Here is a 21,588-nt window from a genome sequence, read left to right on the forward strand (position 1 = left end):
ACAACTCCTGGCTGCTAACCAAGCATCTTTCATCTAGATCACCTTGTATTTCTTCCATGCCCTCGGTGGAGACAATTCTTAAATAAATGTCATATATCTTATGATTTCCACATATATTTTAGAAGGCTAAGATTTTGAAGCATAATGAAGCTGTCTGCCCTTTGAAATTAGCTGACATCAAATAAAACTGCAGGCATCTTCCTCATTCTGCTGCAGTTGTATACAGCAAAGCACAGGCAAGGCAAGCAGGACTGAGCAGGCTTGATGACCTGGATGCCGAGCTTACAGAGCTCCTCCCCTCAGAGAGCTCTTGGCCAGGGCAGGAAAGCGGGACACTGGGGGATCAAATAGGAACATGTCATTATCTTTTATATTTTGCAATATGATTGAAATATATTGGCTTAAATAAGTTCGCCTTAAAAAAGTGTCCAGTGAGTCTGTTTTGTGTTCTTTTCTCAGGACAATATTTGCCTACATTCCATTGCTGCTTCCTGACCATGCTACCATGTCTCTGTCAGCCTCCCACCAACAATATTATTTAAGCATGACTCCAAAGTGAAAATTAGCTCACTCGGAATTCCTTCATCGACTATTTTGTACACTTGCCTAAATGGTGCTGAGCACTTCTCATTATGATTTTAAGATTAAAGTGTTCCAATAAAACAGCCACAGCTACCTTGAGCGTAGAACATGACATCATCCCCAGAGTGGACTCTCCAGCCTGAGTCAATATATAACAGCTATTCTCCTTGGAAAGCTATTGCCATATTTGTTTTTGTTTTTTAATCTCTACAACTAGACTATAATGATATTACACCTGACTGATATGGACTTGGGATTCTAGAATTACATAAATTGGAAAAGTATCCCAAACATCATTCAACCATACGAAAGGAAGGGCTGAGCATCTCTAGGAAGAAGACTGGTCACTTGTCACCTGCTAGTGGCTACCTGTGCAAGATCAAACCAACAAGATCCACCAACATTTCAGCAGACAGCTAATTAGAATTGGTGGGTTACCAAAGAAGAGAAAAGGGAGAGGGGAGAGGAGGGGAGGAAGGAAGGAAGGAAGGAAGGAAGGAAGGAAGGAAGGAAGGAAGGAAGGAAGGACAAAGGGGAAGAGAGATAGAGGGACATGTTAGGAGTGAAGGAAAAGAGCTGGGGTTTAGTGGATATGATCAAGGTACAGCGTAAACATGTAAGATGTTGTCAAAGAATAATTAGAAGATATTTTCATCAATCAAAGAAAATTATTGACTTCTCCAAGTCTTGCAGAAAAGAAATGAGAAACTGCACCTTCCTTTAGATGCCATCAAATGCCCAGATCTAGACCACGCCATGGGAACACCCTATTTCCTAGTTGGCCTCCCTTTCCATTTCTAGGAGGAGATAAATGGACAAGGAGGTAAGAGTCTAGATTTGAAGAAGAGAAACCCAATGAAGAGGAGGTGAATAGAACAGAGCCAACCCCAAGGTCTAGACAGGACCAGGTTCTATACCACATATTTTTACACCTACAACCAAAATGGTGTATTTCTTCAATGGTAAAGCAGCATAAATTATGAGCCATATAATAATATAATATAGTTTTGATGGGTCCTGATTTCAGATGGAAATATACATGAGTTGATGTTCATGTTTGCAATGATTGTATGCCTTATACCTCAACTAAACAAAAGGCCAACTACAAAGTACATGTACATAAGTTCATAAACTATGCTTCTTGTTGTTGTGTGTATATGTATGTGTGTTCATGTGGCGTATATGTGTGCATACATGTGGATGAGTACATGCATGCGTGGAGTGCCCGAAGGTTGGAATTTGTTGTCTTTTACAACCCTACAGCTTGGTTTTGGAGACCAGATCTCTCATTTAACCTGGAATTCACCAACTGTCTAGACTTCCTGGCCAGTGAGTCCCTGGGACACCCTTATCTGCCTCCCCAGAGCAGGGACTACAGACAAGTACTGCTGCACCTGGCTTTTTACATGAGTACTAAAGATAGAAAGTTGGGTCCTCATGCTTGCAGAGCAAGCACTTTACCTACTGAACCATCTCACAAGCCACTTAACTGTGTTTTTAAAAGGGCTCCCAAGCTAAACGTTTCTAGGCAAGGAAGCAGTCCCACACATCAAGGACATGCAGAGCTTTCTAAGAGTCCTCAGAAGATGCCCATACTTCCTGTGGAGCTTAGTGGAGACACAGATGCAGATGGTAGCTCAAAGAGTGAGAAGTGAAGCAGGAGGAAGCTGCACACAACTTCTATTAGGAGTCGTTTTAGTTACATTTGGTCTCAAAGCTCCTCAACCCTGGGTCAAGGACGGAGTTTCTGCAAGGAATCAAGGAATGAGCCAAGTGCCTACCTGACTGAGCCCATGTCACCTTCCAACACTAACCAGCAGGCAGCCAGCCAACACGGCTCTCTCCTCTCTACTGTGTACAGTGTCCTAATGTGTGAAAGGGATCACTCAACCAGGTTCCCCCAAGGGCTACTCTGTTGGTGATAGGTTCCAGACTTGGTCTAGGCACAGACTCAAGAGAAACGAGACACCAAGCAAATGAGAGGAGACAATTCCTCTAGAAAGGAGAGACAAAATTCTGTCACAGTCAGTGCTCTTCCCCCAGCCTAGGACATCTGCAGAACAAGAGATGCCCTCTTCTGGGACTATGGTTCCCAGCAGAAGAGAGGAGTGCGCTCTCTGAAGAGTGATGCTATGTGCTCCCCATGGAGACCTTAGCACAGGTGTACAGTGGCACCTGAAAGGATGCCATATGGGAACAGGATGATGGCTTTCTTCAGGGTGTTATCACTGATCTCTAATGGTGCATCCAGGCTGTTAGCCTAAACTGAAGTCAGAGGAGGGCATACTGCCTGCCACCTCCAAGGGCTTAAAGTAAAAGTCGCAGGGGAAGCTAAAATCTGTCAGAGGAAACCAAGTAAAGAACAAAGAGAAATCAGGGTACTGAGAGAGTAGAATAAGAGAAGCTTCCACACGGAGGCTACAGTGACGTCACAGCCTAGTTGAAGGGAGTAATCAAGGTGGATATATCAAGAGGGGAATAGCCTCTGGGAGACCATGCCTAGCTCTGGGCTGCACTGTGACAACTGTTTTCTGACAAAGAATAAACATTTCTACAAAATCAATGCCCAGTTTTGGGATCATTCTTTTTTGGGGGAGAAGGGAGTTAATGTTACAGAAAATGTTATCTTCAGTGTGGGCAGGGTTGCCTCTGGGTAGGGTGCCTATAAGAAGGGACCGGATATCAAGCAAGACATTGGCTAAATGGAGGACAGTGAAAGTTGGGGAAGATGCCTAGGTCAAGATGGGAGGGATATAGCAAGTAGAAATAAGAGGAAACAGAACAGAAAACGGAAGTCAGCAGTACCAGTGAGTCAGGTCCACATGAATTCCCCTCTCAGACCAGCAAAGACACAGCCTTTAAAATCATCTACGGGAAATATGAACTCTGGTCTGTTCACAGCTGGAATATACAGAACCAGAGATATAATGCTTTCCAGGCCTGAGGCTACTAGAAAACATTTGATACCCCTGATCTAAGGCCTCATCTAAGGGGTGGAAAGCAGAAAGCAGCACAGGAGAAGAGCCATCAGGCTAGCCCCGGCACCCAACAGTTGACCATTTTCCTTAAGAGAAGGTTGTGCCTGTGCAGAGTCAGAGAATCCGGAAGGAACACTGGAAGAGAATAAGTGGAAATCTAGGATCCAAAAGAACCCATTCAGTGCAGCACCTTCAACCGTTAGCACATGAGAGGCAAGGAGAATAAAAGATGACTTCAGGTATCCCTCCTTCCCTAGAGCCTTGGATTAAGTGAAGAGGTAAGACAGGCTGAGGCCTGAAGGACAAACAATATGTAATGGTGGTTACACTGAAGAAAAGAGCCTTAGTGTTCTGGAGCCCTTGACTGAAACACAGAGGGAATGCTGTGTTACAGAGCCTCGACTTCACAATCCTCATCCGAGGGATGGGTCTAGCTCAAACAGGAAGGGCACGCTTGGACACTTACTGAGGAGTACATGGGGATTACTATAGAGGCTATATATGTGTGTATGTATAAATTTGTAAATTTGGGTGCACGTCTGTGCTGGCCTGCTTGCACCAGTGTGCCTGTATATCTGAAGGCCAGAGGTTGATGTCTGGTTGTTCTCTCTAATAATACTTCCTTTTATTTTCTGAAACAGAGTCTCTCACTGAACCTGGAGTTCACCAATCCCTCCAATCTAACCGTCCAGCTTGTCCTAAGAAATCCTGCCTCTGCCTCCCAAGTGCTTGGATTGCAGTGGGGGCCACCACACACCCATTAGCTTAGTTATGTGGGTGCCCATGGTCTGAAATTTATTCCTCATACTTGCATGGCAAGTGCTTTTCCCACCAAACCATTTCCACAGCCCAGAAATACTTCATTTTTTAAGTAATTGTATCAGTGAGACATTTTTGTAACAACTCTAAGCTCCAAGATGTGTTTCTGAAAAGGAATACAATGCATAAGCCTTAAAGGAGGATTGGCAGTTCCATGGGGACAGAGCCTTTTTCCTCATGTCTCTAAAGCAGCAAGACTGGCTGGTGGAACGCATGTGCAGTCACGCTTGAGAAGGCCCAGGAACTACCTCTGCCCAAAAAATGTAACACCCTGCCATCAAAGGTTGGCGTCTTTGCTTCCAATGACATAAAAGTAAGTCTGACTGATTCCCAGACATGATGGGCAATAGACTCCTGTCATGCTTCGCTGGCCAGCTGAGGAATCTACAACTGGAGGTGCCAAGTGTCAGGCCCATCTCCCAAGCATCCTCCTTGTAATTGGCATGCCCTGTTTAAAACTATCATAGAACGGCGAGAAGCCTAGAGGGGGAAAACAGCTCATGCCTGCCCTGAAAGGAAATGGTCAACATGGATTTGATCATCACTAACCACCCTTGCTTCTGTGAGAGCCGCACCATAGCTGTGTTCCACTGCTGCTAGGATAGAAGCTCTCAACAGAAGTCAAGGTTGAGAGATGCAGACACTGCCTGCCACTTCGAGGATCCATCTATCCACCAATTTCAGGTCTTCCACACCACTGGAATCACACTGGCCACTTTGAGGAAGACCAGCTTAAGTCAGGGCATGTAAACAAGGGAGTAGCCTCTCCCCAGGGACATTTGGGGACATTTTAGAATTTTGGAAGATGAAACTGGGGAAGAGTATTATAGGCACCGTGAAGGGTAGAGGCCAAAGTCAGCTCCAAGCACCACCCAATGCACAGGACAATCCTAGACAACAAAGATGGATTTCATCTAAACTGCCAACAGGGTAAAATTAAGAAGCCCCAGTTAAAACAATTCAAAAAGAAAAAAGGAGTGCTCAGACTTGCTTGCTTGCTTGCACGGCTGTGGAGAAAAAGAGAAACAGACAGAGAGGCAGGAGGCAGGAAGGGATATTGTCTCCTTGTGTGCTCTCATGTCAGTGCATGTATGTGTAAACATGTTCAAGTAGGGCACTTTGTATGTATGAGTATATGCATCTGTATGTGGTGCATGCGAGTGGAGGCCAGAGGCTGATTTGGTGTCTTCTTCAATTAACTTCTTTTATGAAACAGGGTTCCTCACTGGCCTGAAGATCACCAATTACGCCCTAAGGAACCTTCTGCCTCTACCTCCTTATTAATTTGACAACAGGTACAATCTGTTGTGCCAAGATTTTTTTTTTTAAACACGAGTTCTAGAAATTGAACCAAGGACTTCATGCTTGCAAAGCAAGTTCTTTACCAGGCTGTTGTGCAGCTAAGGATGACCTTGAACTTTTGGCCCTCTGCCACCACTTAGAATTACTATTAGGCTCTGGCCCCTGGGACATTGCCTTCCTTATGCTCCTTACATGTGCACTTCTAGTGGTTTGTAAGCAATGTACTAGTCTATGCCAGGCCTTCTGGTCTACCTCCTATTTTGTCTGTAAGACGGGCCAGACTCTTGAGGACAATGACTGCCAAGACAAATATTTGCTTTCTTCCAACGGCTATGTTTACCCAAGATTATTCTGTTCTTGGTGAAGTAGGAACCAACGGGCTATTGACACACTTGGGATCCAGCCTCACAGCAGCCTGGCACCTTCGCCCATGTGCTGTAGCTAGTGGAAGAGAGCTCAAGAAGGAGAGTCTCCAACTTTCCCAGCTTCTCAAGAGACACTCACAAACCATGCTTGCACGCGCAAGTCGATATCGTTAACGTTTATCAGGACCACAGAGTCCTCAGAAAAGGAAAAACAAAGGAAAAAACAAATGCCAGAATGCAGAGAGGAGGAAGGCAGACATAATAATCACTGAAGAGTTGAAGCAGTGTTTAGGCCTAAAGAAAGCAACAAAGAAAAACACAGAATTACTGCTCCAGGGCACAGTAGCTTGGCTTGATGATTAACTCTTCATTATAACCTACAACTCACCTGCATCCTGATCAAAATCAGCTTCTCACTTAAGTTCTGCTGTTTCCATGCACATATGATGAATGCTACTGTAGTAATAACTGATGTCATGAGACCCAGCGCACCTCTCTCACATGTTCACAAGAATCTCTCACACGCCACTGAGCTTCGCTTTTCAGAGCTCTTCCGCTTCATAAAAAAAATCAGACACGGGGGAGCAGAGCCCACTGCAAAGAAATAATCCTTTCCACAAAGGCCACTGAAGAAGGCAGCCACCACACAACATGGACTGCTGATAAGTGACAGTCTGACTCCACAACAAACACTCCATTGACCAAGTAGCTCACCCTACCCCCATAACTCCACTCATTAAAATCTTATTAACTCCTCATAAAGAGAGGACCCTCTATGGTACCCCACTTTCTGAGACCCACTTCTGCCACACAGGAGCTCTGCCTTCCTATCTCTTAAGATCCTACCTGTAAACCTTTCTAATACTCCATTGTAAACTCACCTTCTGGCGACTTGTGAACTTCATTCTTCTAGCCTATAAGACCTGGAAGCCATTGGCTTGGACATCTCTGGTGTTCACCGATCATGTCCGGCACCTTAGCTCCTCAAGCTATGCACATCCAGCCCAGATCACAATCACGGAGCAGCTTCCCTCAGCCCAATTCCATTTATAACCCTGGAGCCTTGAGGCTGTCAGAGTAGCCAGCCTAAGGTACAGGTGTGATTCCTCCAGGGGTGTCCTCCTCCAGCCCTGAAGAGCTCAGGTGGATGAGGCTAAGGGGAGCCCTGAGAATTCAGGCAAAATATGCCAGCCAAAGGACAACCCCATAGCACAGTCAAAAGAGGGGAGGGTTCCCAGTGTCAAGGAGCAGAGCACCTCCGCAGAGAAGCAAGCCTTCCCACCAGAGTCACTGAGGATGGCAGCCACCACACAATGTGGATCACTGATAAGTGACTGTCATCAGACACCACAAGAAACATTTACTGAGCACTGCCCACAGGCCACACATTCTGCTCACAGCAATTTTAGAGCTAACCACTCATTCTGAATGTAGACTTCCTTCTTCTCCGCCTTTACTTCAAATTGCTACCTATTCTGAATAGGCCCCAAAATAACCATTTAATGTTATAAGTAAAAAGAGATGGGGTTGGCTGAAAAGACACATGCTAAATTTGGAATGACGGAGTTAGCTAGGGCCCTGCACAAGTATGGCATACAAGCCAGGGTGCAAAGGAAAAAGGGAGAGGAGAGCATTTGTCAGCATCCTTCTTGTGACTGCTAGTCCTGGTTGCCAACTTGACTACATCTGGAGTGAACTAAAAGGCAAATGTCTGGGCACACCTCTGAGGGATTCTTTTTTTCTTTATTAAATCTTTTGAGATGGGAAGACCTACTTCTGATCTGGATCTCTGAAGTGGGAAGATCCACCTTTAATCTGGGTCACCCCTTCTGCTGGCAGCCTGTGGCAGGGACACAGAGGAAGGAAGCTTGCTCGCTCTCTGCCTGCTTGCTCCTGCTGTAGGTAAAGTCCACTTCTTCATCGGCATAAGCGCATACTTCTTTGGGATTCCTGAATATACTGCAGAACAGCTAAGCATTCAGTCTCATGGACTAAACCACTGCTAGGATTTCATTCTGTTGGTAATCAGACATTGCTAGACTGGCTAGACCACAGCCTATATGTTGTATTCTTCTAGAGAACCCTGACTAATACACCTCTTCAGGAAAATGAGCAGGGACAGAGCTCACTCCCCATCACTGGAGAGCCCATGCCTTGAGTCCCTACTAACACTACATGCTTCCTTGCCTGGCCAGAATTTTTATCCCCTTCCCTCCCCGTCATGCTCCCTTCCTCCCCCCACATCATGGTCCCCTCCCCCCGACCCCCGTCATGCTCCCTTCACCCCCCTCATGCTCCCTTCCCCCACGGGAAGTACCCTCTAAGTCAAAGGCCATAGTTCCTTGCTCAACGTATAGTCCTAACCCTCTTCCTCTCATGTCCGGATTTATGGCCTTTAATTAAACAATACTAAGGAACATAAAATGTTAATGTCTGTCAATTTAACAGGTGATAATGACATTTAAGTCAAGAGTTACAACGTAAGAACAAGTGGAGAAGATTCTAACTGCAAAGCCCCCCTTCAGTGTGAGTACCCCCCACAACTGCAAAGACCCCTTTTCAGTAAGAACACCCCCAAAATTGCAGAGTCCCCCTCTTCAGTGTGAGTAACCCCCCTCATAACTGCAAAGCATCCCTCCACCAGTTAGTGGAATACCATGTGTTAGCAATCAGAGCATCCAAATCCTGTGGCGATGCATGGGCGGGTCCACGGATCTGTTGCCATGGCAACAGCCACCATATTCCCAGAATCCATTGGGCTCACCTCCCACCTTTACCTGCAGCCACTATGGCAGAACCCATATATAAAGGAGAACATTCCTCCATCTCTCTCTCTCCCCCTCCTCTCTTTCCACACTACTACCCTCTCTCTCTCAATTAAACCTCTTACATGTGGAACTGTTTGGGCCTAGTGTGTGGTATGTTCTGACGTGACCCGCCGGCCTAACACATCACCATGAACCACTCACACCTCACTCTAAGCATCCTCCTGGTGATCCTCAAAAACCCCAGGGAGAATAGCCACTTGCTTACTTCTCTGCCTCCCCTACTGCTCATACCCACCCTTCTTCCCTCCCTTAGCCAGGCAGCTCTGAGTCCCATGAAGGTTTAAGAAGACTTTCAAGAAAGTGCAGAGTTTTAGAAAAAAGCTCTGGCAAGGTAAGGTACTTCAAACATCTTTGAACTGCAGGCATCACCATCAGGGAGTGATAACATGTGGAAGCCCTGCCCTGATTCTTTAAGGGAGGACTTGGAAGCAGCATCATAAACTGCAGGCAAAGTTGGCTAAATCCCCTAAGTTCCATATTCTCAAAGGACATTATCTGAAAAGTATTGTTCATGAGAGTGTGAGAAAACACTGTCCCCTCGCTGAGTGGGAAAGGCAGGCAGCTTCTCTGTACTACCTGTGTGAGTACTTAGCCGAACCTCATGAGGGAAAGGTGGATCTGAAAAGAAGTTAATCAAAAGACAAAGTCTGCCAGAGCAGTGGAGTTACAGGTGTTTACTTCTCTTCTACTTTTAAATTTTGTGCATGTTTTCTATAAATACACGGCTCGACTGGCAGAGTGCTTATTTAACATGCAGGAAGATATGGGTTTGATCTCTAACACCAAGTACGGTGGTGTATGCCTTTAATCCCAGCACTGGGGAGATGGAGGCACGTAGTGCATAACTTTGAGGTGATCAAATGATACACAGTGAGTTTGAGGCCAGCCTGGGCTACTCGGCTTCAAACAAACAGAAAGGAAAAACGGAGGATCTGTTCCCAAGGCTAGCCATGCTGCCAGGGAGCTTTAAGAAGGACCCCCAGTGTGACCACCCCTCCAACAAACCCACAAGACCTCCAGGTCCCAGTAAAATGGTTCATGTTTTCGAATCTGCCTGACCCTGTTTACCCCCATGATTTTACGACCACAGAGGGTGTGTAGCCACTTTCCTCTCTCACTGGAATGAAGGTACCAAGAGGGTTTGGGGTTCTGCTTTGAGTCATTCCTGGGCATCATCACCCTCAATCGATATCCTGCTCACACAAAGTAAACTCTCTGAGGAGTCCCCCATCTTCACCCAGTGCTACCCAGCAGGTCGCAAAGTACCCCATCTCACCGAAGGGAACCTCTGCCATGCTGCATCTTCAGTATCTTCTTAGCACACCAGCAGCAGCCATACAAACTACACTTGCCCAGAGCTTGCAGCAGCCTGGCTTTTCCTCACAGTGCTACAAAGATGTACCTTGAGTCCCACTTTACAGGAGAGGAAAATGAAGCTTAAAAAGATTAAGATTGCACATGGCTGGCAATTTTAAACCTTAGACTTTAGCCATACAATCTATGAAGACTAGAACCTTCTAGAAGGCAGGAAATGTCTATCCTCCTCCTTGAAAGCTGTTGGTCACTGCTGTGCCTGGTAGACATGCAAATTCCGGCTTAAGACACAGAGATTCTGAGGGACTTCTTGGCAGAGACAACACTAACACCATGTATAAGATAACCCCAGAGACAGCTGGAGGTTCAAAGAGGCTGCCTAGCAAACAAGGCCAATAAAAATAGTTTTCTCCCCCACCCCCCCCAAATTAACATGTGGCTATGTAAGGAATTTAAGGCCCCATCTGTTGCCTGGATGGCCCATAATTAATTACAAAGTGGTATGTTAATTGTTGCTCTTAAACACCCATTAGCATAGAGCCCCTAAAACCTTCTACCAGGCAGAAATATTTTAAAGCTATGTCACAGATCAAATTTCCAAAACCTCTCCAAAAGGCAGCTCATCTATCCCCCTAGTGTCACCCACTATGTTTTTACCTTGATTCCCACTTAAACATTCAAGGGTCCTCTAACTTAGGTGGCTTTCCATCATTCCCAAGCTAGTAAACACTTCTAAAACTGCTGTTTCCGGAATGTCCTTTATTCCTGGCCATCAAGGGACTTTTGTCCCCTGGGTGCTATCTGGAAGCCCCCAACAGGAAGCTCTTGTAGAGTTTAACACTTGTTAACAGCTTGTCAGGTCTTGCTGCTGGTGAGTCTCTGGCAGGCTGACATACACAAATTAGCAGCTCCTGCAGGCACCCTTAGCTCTTTGGGGGCTAATTACCCAGGAGACAGTGAGATATTTATCAGCATTTCTGAGTGCATGCTTGTCAAGGGAAAGCAGCAGCTTCCCAAAGCCTGGTAGACAGACAAGAAAACCATGGGAACATGGAAAGGGTGAGGATGCTCATAGCTCACCCTCCAACCTGGTTCAGGTGACAATCAGGAATTCTACACATCAACAACACTGGGTTAAAGTCTTTGTCCCCTCTGAACTGGACCCTGCAGTTCTCTAGGACTCTTGGAAACCCCATTCAAAGATAAAGTGCACATCCTAAACTAGAGCTTCTGGCTTTACTTTATCATATCACATACTCACCCAAGGCAGCTAGGGGCATCCTATGACCTCGCCTATTAAGTGGGGTAGGGTAGGGGTGGGGGTGGAAGCAGTTAGCAACCCTTTGGATATAACCTGAGAGTCACAAATATGGTGCATGTGGCTAAAGTTTAAGGCATTTAACTCTTGAGAATCCCATACCCACACTTTGGCATGCCTTATTCTTTCCACCAGTGTTAAAGACGAGAGTCTCTCTCGGAAGAAAGCATGCCCACGGTTTCTGTAGCTTCACTTTCTTCCCCAGCTCTTTTTTCTTTGCTCTCTTAACCCTTGTGCACAATATCTATGTATTTTAAATCTCCTTGAAGACACTCCAACTGCGCTTCCTACTGGTTTGTCTTAAATACCTTTTCTGCATCAAAGCCAAGAATTCTAGGTTTGCTTCCATGAAGGTCAATTAAGAAAACCACTTGTGCCACTATGAGTGACAACCTGAAACAGCATCTCCACCAGAGCCAGTGTTGGTTGGCATCTTCCAGGAAAACAATGAGCGCTGAGAAGACAACACAGAGGCTACATGGGAAAATGGAACAAAAGAAAAGTCTGTGGGCCAGTGGTAGAGCATGCATGACCCCATCTGCAGGACAGACAGGCAGGCAGGCAGGCAGGCAGGCAGGCAGGCAGGTAGGCAGGCAGGCAGGCAGGCAGGCAGGCAGGCAGGCAGGCAGGCAGACAGACAGACAGACAGACAGAGAATATTTCTTATGTACTAATATACTAGATCAACAAACACTACTGTTGATGCTTGACTATGTGCTGGGGAACAAAAACAAACGGCAAGCCCCTGCCTCTACATACTACCTCCAACCCACTGGACAGACAGACCTTTAACAGACTGACCAGGTCATATACGATATGTCCTAGAGGCCCCTCATGCAATGATTTTTTTGGATGACACTAATGGAGAAAGCTAAGGGATCACAGAGGGATCCCTGGCAAGGCATGAAAGACAGACACGGGAGAGAAATGACTGTAATCTGTGCGCCAGGCCAGCACATGTAAAAAGCATTGTGAACAGGAGACGAGATTCGAGAGTTAAAGAGAGTGGGACTGTTAAAGAAGGCTGGAAGGGACTTGACCAGGAAGAAGTGACAAGAACCTTGGCAGAGAGGCAGGCTGGAAGTCAACACTGCCTACCACTGACAGCTAGTGCAAAGTGATGACCTCACCCCAGAGCAGTGGCTCTCAATCCTGACTCCTTTGGGGGTTGAATGACCCTTTCACAGGGGTTGCCTAAGTATCATAAATATCAGATTATTTACAGTACTATTCAAAGATTCATAACAGTAGAAAAATTACAGTTATGAGGTAGCAGTGAAAAAACTTTTATGGTTGGGGGTCACCACAATATGAGGAACAGGACTAAAGGGTTGCAGCATTAGGAAGGTTGAGAACCACTGCCCCAGAGTCTCCGGGTATGAGAGGCTGACTTACTTGGTTATCCTGGACCAAACATCACTGGATTCTTGGTACCTCAAAGTCCAATAGGTATGGAGCAGAGATATGTGTATAAAACCAAGTCACAGAGATAGAGGAAAAAGTCAAGATCCTAAATAGGTAGGAATGTGACATAAATATATCTGAGAAGTGGCATAAATTGGTTCTAGTCAAAAATAAAAATAGAACATATATATCTTACTTAAGAGACAGTATTTGCCAGCTGCCCGGGTGTAACAGTTATAGGTCAAGTATCACGAATCTCAGGAGAAACTGGCTTTGGTCTTGAGGAGCTTGTAAATTAAGAAAGAAACAAAGAGGGAGAATAAAGATACATGTAAGCTTGGGCTATGGCCTGCTGTGCTGAACAGAGCAAGAGGGAGCAACAGGAGACAACAGATTCTGATGGGAGCTAATGTTCCATTCTGAAGACTAAGTAGAAAGGACAGAGAAGGACCGCACTGGACTCAGCAACTGGAGGATCAGAAAAGAAGGCCTAAAGGGCCAAGCTCAGAAGGCCGAACCCAGGGAACCCCTAAGGAAGCAGAAGTGGCTGGCTAAGTATCTAAAACCTTAGGCAACCACCAGGCCAGGACAGGGAAAAACGATGTCCTCTCTGCACGATCTGCACAAGCATGATTTCCTCTGCCTTCTGGAAAGCGCCCTGCCCACCAGTGCTTAGAAACATTCAAGACTGTTACTGGCACGTCAGTGGCCCGCACTCACTTTCATTTCTGAAGGTTGGAGAATCTAATCACACCACACCGGTCCCTAAAGGGCTCTCACATAAGGTCCACTCACCTGTCAAGCGATTCCAAGGCAGAGGCCCTAAGGCAGGCATCTTAGGTATTCCCACATTAGGCCCTCAGTTCCTCTGACAGCCCCAACAGTTAAGGAGAGGCTAGAGGAAGTGCAGACACACCCTCCTAGGAGGGGCCTCGGACATGGGGTGTGTTGCATTCCTGGAAAACAGGGCCCCCCGCTGTAATGTGTGCAATCAGACCAGAGATTGGACTGCAGAGCTCTGCTTCCCATTTATTACAATATCACACTCCTACCCAGGAAACCCCACCCGAGCGTTTGTTTGGCAAGCCTTTCCTTGATTAGGTGTAAATCTTACTATTCCTGCCACTCAAAAAACAACACATGCCCCTAATGAAGTTGTCACACAGAGCCCAGGCCAAGCCCTGACTTCCCTGAACCAGGCTGAGTGGCTTTCTACTCTCTCACTTCGGGATGATGAGTTCTTTCTCCTTTCCGACTCTACAAGAAGAGTGGGAAGTGGGAACGTTCTGTACACATGGAAAAGCAAACTGACTGCTGTTCCCTGCTGGAAAGACCCAGGGCTGTATTGGCCTTCCCTCTGCAGCCGCCACATTCAGCTTCAGCTCTGCTCACTCAGCTCATGGGAACAGCTGATGAGGACTTCAAACCCCATCATGCATTTTTTTTTTTTTATAACAAACACTGCTCCTGACAGAGCTGTCCTCATTCCCTGTCATGCTATCTGATTGCCGTTGGTATACAATTCAGCAGGGTCTGCCCCACCATACCAAAAGCAGAACTGAGGAGTAGGGCAGGGCCAAGTCCTACACAGGTAGGGAATACATCCTCCAAAGTACTTGAAGCTTCTGGTATCCAAAACAAACAGGGTGTAGGACAATTTTACTTCCAAACAATGTATGTTTAAACCAAGAACACTCAATAGGGGGAAAGCAGACTTCCCAATCCAAAGGGCTCCCATGCATATCTGCATATCTGTCTTATCTCCTCCACCAAAGCTATTTCGGAAATGGGGCAACCTGGACCCTAAAACAGTTCATCTGTTTCCAGGCCAAGGATCCTGCGCCAACCTGGGGCAACAATAAAGGCTGCTGCAGTGAACTGGAGAGAAGCTGGAACCTTGTGGACACATCTATACAAGAAGAAGAAGAATTACACTGCAGGGCTGTGAGCAGGCTGAGGAGCCAGGAGAACACTGTGGCAATCGCAGCCCAGGTCACACAACCCTGGGGCTCTTCACTTCCAAGAACAAACGAAAGTCCTCCCTGTGTACCCAACTGTGTCACCGTGGGCTTCCAGTACCCCAAAGACACGTGGCAAAGAAATCCGAGGAACACGGCATCATGGTGAAGTGGGACTAGGGTTAACATGAAAGGAATCTGGTGAAGTCAGGAAAGGTGGGGTCCACCAGAGAGCACTCTCCAGAGACAGGTCTCCGACATGGCGGAGGAGAGTAAGAACGGTGCAGCTGGACACAGAGGACAAGGTAGATAGTCCCACTGTGAAGCGAAGCTTCCTCCCACAGTTCTCCTGGCCTCTGTTCATATCCATTGGCCTCTATTACACAGCCCACAGCCCACCCAGGCTTGGGAGAGGCTCCCTTGGCAACCTCTCCTGCCTCCAATTCCAATGATTTTAGTCAGAGCAATCCCTAGGGAAGGCACCAGAGCTCTTAACTGTATGCTGACAGACAGGAGAGAGGTGCTGGAGGAATCCTCCTCCAAATGGCCTCCTTCCCTTCTACTAGAGATAGCAATCTAAACAGAAGGGTGATGTTCGTTCAGGGGGATTTAAGCAGGATCGGAATGGGAATCTGCAGACTATGCCACTGCCAAATATCGACTGTCCAAAGATGGCACTGCCCACGGTGGGCTGGGCCCTCCCGCATCCATCAGCAATCTGGAAGATGCTCCAAAGACAAACTCACAGGACAATCTGATGGAGGCGGTTTGTCATTTGAGGTTCCCTCTTCCCAGGTGAGTCAAACTGACACTCAGGAGCAGCCACCACATTCACTAAGAAACTGCTTTTCTCTTGTCTTTTGTCTCAGGAACCCATTCTTCACCCATGAGGGGTGAAGAAATAAACGCCTTTCCTTTTTCTGCAGGACTTACCTCCTGAACTCAGTTAAAGGCATTGGCAGGTGGAGTGGTAAAAAAATAAGAAACAAATGGCTCCTGAAGTAGCTTAGAACTTATCAAAATAAATACAGTATGCTTAGTAGTTGGCCCAATCAAATGCTTGCATCCTCTAGAGTTCCGCAATGGGTAGCTGGGGGAGAAAATTGTTTCTAAATGCCACGCACAGGGAAATTGTCCTTGAGAAATGCAATTGAGGTGGAATGCAGAATGCCTGCCGTTCTACAATCAAGGTCCATGTTTCTGTCACAGATGACTGAAACAAGTAAGCAAATCACAACAGTGGCTTCCAAAGCTTTGGCGGAAGTTTCTCCAGCAGAGGGAATTCTATTCTGGAGCCCAGAAAGCAGTAGATTCCCAACAGAAAAGCTATTCCAGGTGGACCCGGATCTGTAGTCCACAGCTCGACAGGCCTGCCTGAGAGGCATCTGCAGGAAGGACACTGGGGGCTACAAAGGCTGTCACAGCATTAGGACTCAAAGCCTTTGGGCATAAACATAACCCGAAACGAAAGTAATCGTAGACAGTAGAGACTACTTGCTAAAAAGACTGCTTACAAGATACTAAGGAAACAATTCAAGTCTTTGGTTCTGACTGGATCTGCCCCCTCTTGGATCATGGACAGGGTTATCCCTGTGACATCAAGGCGCCAGAGCCTTGGGATGGCACGGGACACATCTTGTGTGATGTTTTCTCCTTTTATAGCTAGTTCTTCTTAACCCTAAATTCACTCTCTTCATGCAGACCCCAACTCCCTTAAGAGGGCTAGAGACGGGCCAGAGGTAAGGCCACTTGCTGTGCAAGCATGAGGGCTTCGTTCAACCCACAATGCACGAATGGAAAGCAAGGCATGGCGACACATGTGCCCATAACCACAGAGCCATTGGTAGGCTAGAGTGGGGCGGAGACAAGAGAATTGTCAGGGCTTGCTGACTGACTGAGGAGCCTGGTTTTAAGGGAATACGACAATATAATATATACAAAGATACATATATACACATTACACATGAATGTATACCACATGCATACATGAGAGAGAGGAGGGAGCGAATTTTTTTTTCAAATCTACACTGGACCCTTCAGTATCCTCAACATCCATGCAAAGAACTTCTGGGGTCCTGCTGGAGTATTAAATGAAGGGTCAAGGTACCAAGCTATTATGTCCAAGACACCCCTAAGTGGGCCTTAGGCTTCCAGGCCTGTCTCATCAGAAGAAGAGGCCAATGCCTACAGAGACGGCTGCTCAGCAAACACCCCCTTAGCCCAGTCAACAGCATCATCACAATCTTCTTTTCCTTTCCAGAAGATTCCTTCCTGGCTTGAACAGATAATCAGAGCCCTTTCTAACTTCTCATCCTACCAGACCAGGAGCAACCCTCACTGGTCAAGGTCTGTGGCTCTCCCAGGTTACCGTGGATCACAACCCTAGCGTTTTCATCTTTCCCAGAGGCACTGTGAGTATCTATCTCTAAGTTACTCCATTAAAACGGTAAGTCTGATCTCTATGTAGGACTTAAGACTCAATTAACATTCTGCATGTAGTGCCGACAGCTGGTGCAAGGCCTCATATCTGCACTTAGTGGGAATTCTCACAGTCCCCACCAGTCCCTGGGTTGTCGGACACATACATGAAAGCAGCCTACAGCTCTTAGACAAGAATTAGAGGGCCACGTGGATATTAAAGAACACCTCACATTTTGATCACTCCATGGACAGCTGTTGTACTAACTTTGGCCAAACAAGACCCCAGATCGTGTTTACTCATAGCATCCAACCATTTAGTACTTTTATACTTGAACAGTGAGTTTTTACCATCCTCTATTGATTATAGAGAGGGAAAATAAAATAAAATAGCCAAAAAAGGGGATACATTATATCTTATGGCTGCAAAAAAATATATATCAGATTGAAACACATTTATTACATGGGGCTGTAAAGCTCACTCAAAGGACCCAGGTTTGATTCCCAAACCGCACATAACAAGTCACTCCAAACCCACGGGAAGTGTCATGCTTGCCTGGTATCCTTGAGCACCAGGCAGAAACTCACATGCAGGTAATATATCCATACATAAATTTAAAACAACAAACAAACAAGCAAACCCAAGCATCCAGGGAAGGAATTTGATTTATAATTCCAGGTCACAGTCCAACACAGCTGGGAAGCCAAGGCAGGAACTCACACCCACAGTCAAGATCAAAGAGCTCATGGAGCCTTCTGTGCATGCTTGCCACTGCCAACTAGCTTCCTCTACTCCCACATACACCAGGGCCGGCCCATGAAATGGTATGCTCACAATGGACTGGGTCTAACTACATCGACACAGTCTCCCACCAGCATGCCTACAGACCAAAATGCTTCAGAAAATTCCTCAACTTGAGGTGGTCTCTCAGGTAGTTCTAGGTTGTCAAGTTGACAGTTAAAGCTCAGCATGGGTCAACTGGATTTGTCATGCCTCTGCCTGCCCTCAAAGGTGCACAGGTGTGCCACAGGCAGTGATTTGAGGTTACAAACAAATAGATAAATTCTCAAACGCTGAATCTGTGAATGAGAATTAACTATGTGTGTCAAATTTATTGAACATAGTCTTCAAATGATAGGTCAAAAGCGAGATAAAGCCACAGGCTATAGAAATGTTCATCTCTGCTAAATAAGCACTTCCCAACCACACGCCATTTCACACCCCAAGGAACATCTGGCAGTGCCCAGTGACATGTGTGTACTGTCAAAGCTGGGTCGAGTACATAGAGCGAAGGTGCAATAGTTCACTCAACAGTGAAGAATTAGCAAGTTGCAAATGTCTATCAAGATTGAGAGCCTCTGCAACAACTGTCCCACTAATGTCAAATTTTTAAAAGTGTAGCTTAGGGGACTAGAGAGATGGCTTAATAGCTAAGAGCATTTGACTACTCTGCCAGAGGACTGGGGTTCAGTTCCTAGTGACTACATAGTAGCTCACAACCACCTATAACTTTAGTTCCAGGGGATCTAACACCTTCTGGCCTCTGTGGGCACCTGCATACACAAGGTACACATAAACTCTTGCAAGCATGCACATATGCATAAATAAAAAACAAATCTTTTTCTAAAAGTGTATACTTTAGTATCTTCTATCACCTCTACTATGCTATCTAACAATAATGTCCAGGGTAAGATGCACCCATTTCATTGCTTGATGATCATGTACCTTTGTGCTAAGCTAATAAAATCTTAGCAGACGTATCAAAGACACAAAACAATTATAAGCTATGTTGAAGGGACTAGCGAGGAGGTACAATGGTTAAGAGTCTGCACTGCTTTTGCAGAGGACCCTGGTTCTGTACCAGCACCCACAATGGGCATCTTACAATCGCCTGTCACTCTAGATCCAGGGCAATCTGACCTCCAAAAGCACCCACTGTCACATATACATCCCCCCCCCCAATCATTCATATATATCAGGTTGGTGGTGTAGTCAGGCCTGTAATCACAGCACTTGGAAGGTATGGCAGTAGGATCAGTAGTTCAAGGTCATTATCAACTACAGAGCAAGATAGAGGCAAGCCTGGAAAACAAGAGACACTGGAGAGGGAATGAGAAAAGAGGGAAAGCAAGAGTGAGCGAGTGTTCTTCAGTCCCTTCCACTGTTATAATATTACAATAGACTGAGTACTTCCAACAATGATACAATGAATTAGTCTAAAAATCTAGTTCTTGCTTTCACTACCAGGTAAATAAAAATTGTAAATAAAAAGAAAATATACTGTGTTGTCTATTGCATACTGTCCCCAAGCTAGAGAACCCAGCTCATTCCTAAGAAAATTTCAGAGTTAGTCAAGAACAATTAGAGAAGATCCCCAAGGTTACCCTTCCTGAAGTGAGAAACTAAAAATGTCTTGTTACGTCTTAAGAGAATATACAGAGGTACAATTTGAAGAGTATATCCAGAAGTACAATTTAAGTGCACGTGCCATATCCTCAATTGCACAAATGCTCAGCACCCCTTCTTTGCTCCCCTGTGTGGATTCAGCATGGCACACTTACTCATGCCTGAATCTATCATATTTTCAAAATACCAAGTCAAGCAATTTGTAGAGTAGCTTCTAGCCTCCTCAAGAGCAGTCCAGACTCTCTGAGCTAAGATAATCAGGGTAAATCATTCCCTGCTGGAAGGCAGACTGGTGAGGAGAGACACTTGAGGCTTGAGTCTGAATTCTTAGCTGCATGAGCTGAGCCAAGTCATTATGTTCAGAGCCACTTTTTTCTTAAAAGATGTTTTAGTTCAACAGTGTAAAAATATCCCTATGATATTACTTCCTGCTTTAAGTATGTTCGGTCTGAAATCATATGCTCTGCGGGCTCACATCTTCACTTTCTGCCAGTCCTATTGGCCAAGCAGACCTGTGACTAGCCCTCTCTCCTTTTGGGGCCTCCTCTGGCCATTTTCTCCTGGTTCCTGCTGTCCCTCTCAGCAGTCTACATTTGCACTCCTTCCCTCAACCCTCCTAGTTTCCATATCTGAATTCAGTACCAAAAACCTCATACCTTTGAGATCATCATCAGCATAAGCTATAGAGTTGAGAGCAAAACCGTAACTCACACAACGTATTCCCAACACACGGATCGAGAGCACAGATGGATGGTTCAGGTATCCAAGTTTAAATTGCACCTCCCAGCTTTCCTCTTGTCCCCTTAGCTCAGAATGACATGTGGGCCTCCCTAGAAAAGACTCTAGGCATTCGTGATTCATTATCATCCAACCTCTGCTTTATACGTCTGCCCAGTGACCTCCTCCATCTCTCAACCCATTTTAAACATCACCTAAACTAGAAACTGCCACCCACTATCGTCTCTAGTCAGACAAGCACCCCTTCTCTAGATTTCTACAGCATGTAACATACAATATACAACATATACCACCACCACAACAAAAGTATTCTCAGAGTCCGCAGCCAGGTTGGACACTCGGGCTTAGGGATTACACACCAAAGGTGGCCATTATATCAGGTATGGTTGCCACTATAGTTCCTGACTCCCTGGATAGTCGGCTAATGGTAAAAAGGTGAGTGGGTGGATGAAAGAATGGCTTTTAAGCTGGGCAGTGGTAGCATACACTTTTAATCCTAGCACTTGGGAGGCAGAGGCAGGCAGATTTCTGAGTTCAAGGCTAGCCTGGTCTACAGTGTGAATTCCAAGACAGCCAGGGCTACACAGAGAAACCCTGTCTCCAAAACTCGAAAAACAAACAAACAAACAAAAAAGAATGCTTTTTAAAACATAAGTAGACACTATTTACTGTTAATATGAATTAGTGGAAGATCCTCTATAGGTTTCAGGAAATCCAGCCAATTGACAAAGTTTGCACAGCCCCAACAAGGACATGAAAGAGATAAAGAGGACAGAAAGAAAATTTGGTTCTCAGAGACTTTTCTCAGGTAGTTGCAGTCAGGGTGATTATCCATTCTTATTGTCATGGCCCTAAACAACTCTGTAATAGGCTGAACTGCCTGTCTATAGAATGACCTCTCCACTTACCTTAGGTTGTTAGCTTTGTGCCACAGCAATACGGAAACATAAACATAGGGAGAGTAAGATCAAACAAGAATCATGTTGCGGTTTGAATAGGAATGGCCCCCAGAGGCTCATCTATTTGACTGGTTGGTCCTTGGGGAGTGGAAATACTTGGAGGATTAGGAGGTGTGGCCTTGTTGGAGTAGGTGCATCCCTGAGGCTGGCAAAGCTCTGAAGTTTAAAAAGTCCAAGCCAGGCCGTGTGTGTGTGTGT

General features: G+C 45.8%; 1 protein-coding gene across 3 annotated transcripts in view; it reads right to left on the bottom strand.

Annotated features, from left to right (window-relative positions):
- Tln2 (talin 2) overlaps nt 1-21,588 on the bottom strand; it is a 413,098-nt gene that overhangs the window by 258,668 nt on the left and 132,842 nt on the right. The window contains exon 1 of one of the 3 annotated variants that reach the window (XM_031343920.1): nt 13,706-13,724. The exons of the other annotated variants lie outside the window; for them this stretch is intronic. The gene's annotated coding sequence lies outside the window, so the exon portion shown is untranslated. Of the gene's footprint in view, nt 1-13,705; nt 13,725-21,588 lie in introns of those variants that run through there. 3 annotated transcript variants of the gene reach the window in all.

This window comes from Mastomys coucha, unplaced genomic scaffold (genome assembly GCF_008632895.1).
Source record: "Mastomys coucha isolate ucsf_1 unplaced genomic scaffold, UCSF_Mcou_1 pScaffold23, whole genome shotgun sequence".
Classification (NCBI taxonomy): domain Eukaryota; kingdom Metazoa; phylum Chordata; class Mammalia; order Rodentia; family Muridae; genus Mastomys; species Mastomys coucha.